The following is a 6,000-nucleotide window of genomic DNA, read 5'->3' as shown; positions in this document are numbered from 1 at the left end:
TAATTCTACCTCTCAAATAAATAAATAAATAAAATCTTTAAAAAAAAAGAGTTTTCAAGAGCAAACTGCTTTCCCTATAGCTGGACAGGGCTTAGCTTAACACCTAGTATCTTACTGTGATCTCAACATATGTCGACGGCATCGACGTTCACTGTGCAACTGCCGCCTGCCTGAACAGAAGAAACTCTGAGAAGAGAAACCGCAAGTCAGAGCCTCAGACCACAAGACTGTCTTTGTAGGGCTGAAGTAGGGAGCAAATGAGGTAACAGAAGATAGCAACAGCTGATAGGTGCCCGCCCATGGAAGTTCTGTGAACTGGTGATGGCTGGGCTTGGTCACGGTCAGGAATATTCATTTACACAGGATGCGTTGGAGTAAATGGTCTGAAAGAGGGCAGTTCCTGGAGTTAGTAGCTCACTGAATAAGGCTTTAGTGAACTCAGGCATTGATGACGAACAGATCTGAAGACTTCCCTTCTGTTTGAAATGTGTTATGTCATTCTTCGTGATCAGACACTCTAAAACCACAAACAGGATGCAGATAATGGCTTAAAAAAAGCATCAGAGTCAGAAAAAACGATGGCCAAACAAAAAGCTTGTGGTGCTCTGTGAAAGCACTTGACTGTTTTAACATTGGCTCCTTCTTGGTTTTAAACTTGGTGTAACGAGAGGCGCCCCGCAGAGCGGTTTGTTGGCGTCCTGACATGCCTGCAGCAGGCATGTCCCGCCCCGCGTGCACAGCGCCATATGTGCTTACAATTTAGGCACTAGAGGAAAAGGGGGGAAACGTTTCACTGTCATCCTCATCAAATTAGCAACACAGAGTGTGCCCCGCGAATTACAGCGTTAGAGTAAGGTTCTCTGGGTGCGGGCCTTCAGCCCAGCAGGTGAGACAACCATGTCCTGCACCGCAGAACCTGGCTTTGCTACGTGGCTCGGGCCCCTGACTCCAGCTCTCCGCTAATGCACACCTCTGAAGGCAGCGGTGGTAACTCAAGCATCTGGGTTCTTGCCTCCCATGTGAGACCTGGATTAAGCTCCCAGCTCCTGGCCGTGGCTCTTGTCCAACCCAGGGCATCTGGGGAAATGCTCACTTTCTTTTCCACAGAAATAAATGCAAAAAACTAAAGTAATAACTTCTCACTTCACTAGCTGTAACAGACACCGGTAGACTACTGAAAGACGGCATTATCCACTACAGAGTGCTTACTCGTCAATAAATACACCTCAAGACATTTTGAAAGATTCAATTTTTAAAAGTAAGATGTTTAAAAAAGATTTATTTATTTATTTGAAAGGCAGAGTGACTAACAGGAGGAGGAGGAGAGAGAGAGAAGGGATCTTCCATGTTCCTTGTCACTCCCCGGATGGCCACAACAGCCAGCACTGGACCAGGCCAAAGTCGGGGGTCAAGAAGTCCACCCCAGTCTCACACGTGGATGGCAGGGACCCAAGTACTTGGGACATCTTCTGCTGCCTTCCTAGGCACGTTCACAGAGAGCTGGATTGGAGTGGGCACTCTGAAGTGGGATGCCTGCATTGTTAGCGGAGGCTTAACCCACAGTGCCACAACGTCAACCCTGATATAAGGTTTCTGTAAGCAGTCTTCAGTCTAACTATGTGACAATCTAGATTTTTCAGTTATAAATGGGTTTTGTTGGTGGGTTACCAATACTTTTGTATTCCAAGTGTAGTATATTAGTCACTACTTTCTACCTTCTGAAATATTGATACAAGCCGCGTGTCAAGTAAAGATTCACTCACGGCGCTGACCTCAATCCGCCAGGACATTTAATGTGGAAAATTTCGCAGCAGGAATGCACACTTCACCTTCCAGTGAAGTTGTTTCCTGTGTTTCGCTCCTGTACCTGTGAGTCTAGGTCCACATCGCCGCCTCTCTGAGCAGCACTGAAGGGTTTTTCTTGGCTGGCCAGCAGGTTACAGTCTCTCTGGGAGATGTCCATGATGGCACCACGTTCAGTCTTCACCCCCGGTTCAAGTGTCCATTCAACAAGTTCACGTCATTCAGTGCTCACGCCTGAAAATACAGGGGGCCCAGACAGTCATGCTCCCTGCTTCTGGGATTCTCACTCTTATGAGAAAGGACAAAAAATAAGGCAATGGATAAGTACAGCAGAACTATCATAGAGGTTAATTAACGCTATTAGGAAAACACGACAGGGGACATGGTGGGGGTCACTGTCCGTGGGGCCACGTGGGACCATCCTCACCTGTGTGCTCCGTCCCACAAAACCAGAGAGAAAATGTTCGCCTGGAGGCACACAGGAGCGATGATGCATTGGTGGGACCAGAGAAGGAAGCAGGGGTCCTGGCGGGGGAGGCACTGGGGGCCCTGAGGGACACTGGGAAGGTTCCTACGAGTGCTGGAGAGACAGGAGGCTCTTCACCAAGGACAAGATGGCGGTGTCTGACTTCTGGAGGGATCGCTGTGGCTGCTGGGGCACAAGGGCTCACAGGAGCGAGCCTAGCAGTGAGCAGGCTGCAGGGGCGCCCTGTGGCTTAGAGCCTGCCCGGCAGAGCAGAGGAGAGGGGGCTGAAATCCAGCCCTGTACACTCACCAAGTCTCGTGTCCAGCATGGGGCTGTGTCCACCTGTGGAAAGGGCCACCTTGTCCCTGCATGTAGAGAGCTCAGGGGGAGGCACTGAGGAGTGTGAGTGGGGCGGGGGCTCTCACAGCAAACTTTGCAAGGGTAGCAGTGCAGTGGGGGAGAGAGGTGGGGGCGGATTTAGAGCAAGTCAGCAAGTAGAGCTGGCTGGACTTACAGCGGCTGGGAGGTGGGAGGAGGGCAAAGGGCAAGTTCATGACCTTGCAGTGAATGTCAACCATGATCCAGGAAACACAAGCCAGGGACAAGGAAGCATCACTAGACATTAAGCAGGAGTGAGCATTCTGCCTTTGGGCCACTATAGGAAGACTCATTAACAAGCCCATTGCTTGCATCTGCCCTGCACACAGCACAGGCCGTGAGCATGGTACTCAAGTCTGGTTGCCGTGACCAGGTGTTCAGTTTTCCATGAAGTGCTCTTTGGTTTTCAACATGTTCCATAACCACATGTAAAATCTGCATTTTTGGGGCCAGCGCTGTGGCGTAGTAGGTAAAGCCACCGCCTGCAGTGCCGGAGTCCCATACAGGCACCAGTTTGAGACCTGGCTGCTCCACTTCCGGTTCAGCTCTCTGCTATGACCTGGGAAAGCAGTTGAGGATGGCCCAGGCACTTGGGCCCCTGCACCCATGTGGAAGACCTGGAAGAAGCTCCTGGCTCCTGGCTTTGGATCAGCACAGCTCCAGGCGTTGTAGCCAACTGGGCAGTGAGGTAGTGGACGGAAGACCTCTCTCTCTGCCTCTCTCTCTGCCTCTCCTTCTCTCTGTGTGTAACTCTGACTTTCAAGTAAATAAATACATCTTTTTTAAAAAATGCATTGTTTAAACCTGATTCAGGCTTGCACTGGCCTGTAAGAAGTAAGTCTAACAGTTAACCGAATGCAGCTTAGGCAACTGACAGGTTGTTTCCAGGTGTAAATCCTCTGATCAGGTGAAGAAACCTCCACTTTGATTTTTCACCAGACCCTGTTTTTTCAGTTGACACCAAGTGCATGGCGTAAGGGACAGCTGGGGGACAGTCCCCTCTCAGGGCACCGGAACTAAATCAGGCTCATGCCCTGGTAGTAGCATCCCTTCAAAAACCCCAACACATCCCAGCCATCTCCCTCTGTCCCTTCTGCCCCATCTTTCTTCCCTGACACCACCCTGGGGACCCCAAGGAGTGAGCCTCCAGCATCAGTTTCTCCTGGCTGGCTCTTGTCCTGCCAGGGGATGACAAGCAAAGCAGCCTGGCCGACAGAGCCAGGAGGGCGAGCTTCTCTCTGTTCCTTGATTCCTAAACATACTGGGGGGGGGGGGTGTTAACATTCTTCCCAGTCTCACCACCATCTGTTGATGGCGAGGGCTTGCATAAAAGGGTGATCCGACAATTGACAAGGGAAAGAAAGTCTGCTCCTGGTTCAACACACTGCACCTCGCATGCAGGTTTGCAGCTCAGGGGAGCTGTCCCTGCCGCAGCCACACCCTGAGGGCTGTCAGCACGTGGCTGAATGAGGCTGGGACTGTGTGAGAACACCCACGACTCAGCAGAGCAGAGCAGGACCTCAGACCTGAGTCCTGCACAATCCAATCCCATGGGGCCATCGGGGAGCAAGACCTTTTTTTATTTTTTAAAAAAATTTATGCCGGTGCCGCGGCTCACTAGGCTAATCCTCCGCCTTGCGGCGCCGGCACACTGGGTTCTAGTCCCGGTCAGGGCGCCGGATTTTTTCCCGGTTGCCCCTCTTCCAGGCCAGCTCTCTGCTGTGGCCCGGGAGTGCAGTGGAGGATGGCCCGAGTGCTTGGGCCCTGCACCCCATGGGAGACCAGGAGAAGCACCTGGCTCCTGCCATTGGATCAGCGCGGTGCGCCGGCCGCAGCGCGCCAGCCGTGGCAGCCATTGGAGGGTGAACCAACGGCAAAGGAAGACCTTTCTCTCTGTCTCTCTCTCTCTCTGTCCACTCTGCCTGTCAAAAATAAATAAATAAATAAAAAATAAAAAAAGAAATTAGTTGTTTTAAAAAAATTTTTATTTTATTTATTTGACAGGTAGAGGTACAGACAGAGAGAGGGAGAGACAGAGAGAGAGGTCTTCCATCTGCTGGTTCACTCCCCAAATGGCGGCGGTGGCCGGAGCTGGGCTGATCCGAAGCCAGGAGACAGGAGCCTCCTCCGGTCTCCCATGTGGGCTCAGGAGCCCAAAGACTTGGGCCACCTTCTACTGCTTTCCCAGGCCATCAGCAGAGAGCTGGATAGGAAGAGGAGCAGCCAGGACTAGAACCAGCGCCTATATGGGATGCTGGTGCTGCAGAGGGAGGATTAACCTACTGCACCACAGTGCCGGCCCCGCAAAACCTTCTTACGATCACCTTCCCATTTCTAATTCCAATGATGCTCTATTTGGCAAATGCTTTGAACTGAATGGGAACCCTATCAAAAAGACCAAAGTAATGAGGAGTGGCCACTGGAGATCCCCCACTGTTACCAAGAACTCCACAGGATCCACCCTTCCACCACACCAGGGGAGCAAATTGACTGTTACTTTCTTTTCTACACTTATCTTTTTCTGAAATCAACATGGAAAACACAGTCACCCTTCCCTCTTTCAGACAGATACCCAAGCACATGGTCTGCCACGTGAGGCCTCTGCTGCGTTCAGAGCCTGGTGTCTCAGTGTAACCAGGGCACAGCCTCCTCCTCTACCCAAAGGAGCAGGGGCAGCCGGCACTGTGACATAGTGGGTAAAGCTGCTGCCTGCAGCGCCGGCATCCCATATGGGCGCTGGTTCCAGACCCAGCTGCTCTACTTCTGATCCAGCTCCCTGCTAATGTGTCTGGGAAAGCAGTGGTAGATGGCCCAGGTACTTGGGCCCCTGCACCCATATGGGAGACCCAGAAGACGCTCCTGGCTCCTGGCTTCTGATCAGCTCAGCTCTGGCCATATGCAGCCAACTGGGGAGTGAACTGGCAGATGGAAGACCTCTCTCTCTCTCTGCTTCCGCCTCTCCGTAGCTCTGCCTTTCAAATAAATAAATAAAACTTAAAAAAGGGGGGTAGGGCAATGCATGCTGCTCCCGTCCTGCTGTCTCTGCCACCATCGCGGTCGCTTCCCGGTGCCCAGCACCTCCACGCTGAGGTGACTGTGGCCCACAGGAATGTCACTCGCTTCCTGCTAACTCTCCGGCGAAGCAGAGGATGATGGCTCAAGGATGTGAGTTCCTGCCTCCATGTGGGAGATCCAGAGGAAGTTCTTGGCACTTGGCTTCATCCTGGCTCAACCCTACCTATTGTGGCCATTTGGGGGAATGAACCAGTAGATGGAAGATCCAAAGGCATCTACGTGTGCATGTGTGTGTGACTCTTTCAAATAAATAAATAAGTCTTTTTTAAAGGACAAAA

Source organism: Oryctolagus cuniculus, chromosome 6, assembly GCF_051225735.1.
Source record: "Oryctolagus cuniculus isolate XC-2025 breed Fujian yellow rabbit chromosome 6, ASM5122573v1, whole genome shotgun sequence".
NCBI classification, from domain to species: domain Eukaryota; kingdom Metazoa; phylum Chordata; class Mammalia; order Lagomorpha; family Leporidae; genus Oryctolagus; species Oryctolagus cuniculus.
The sequence above is the reverse complement of the archived record's forward strand: the minus strand, read 5'-3'. Positions refer to the sequence as shown.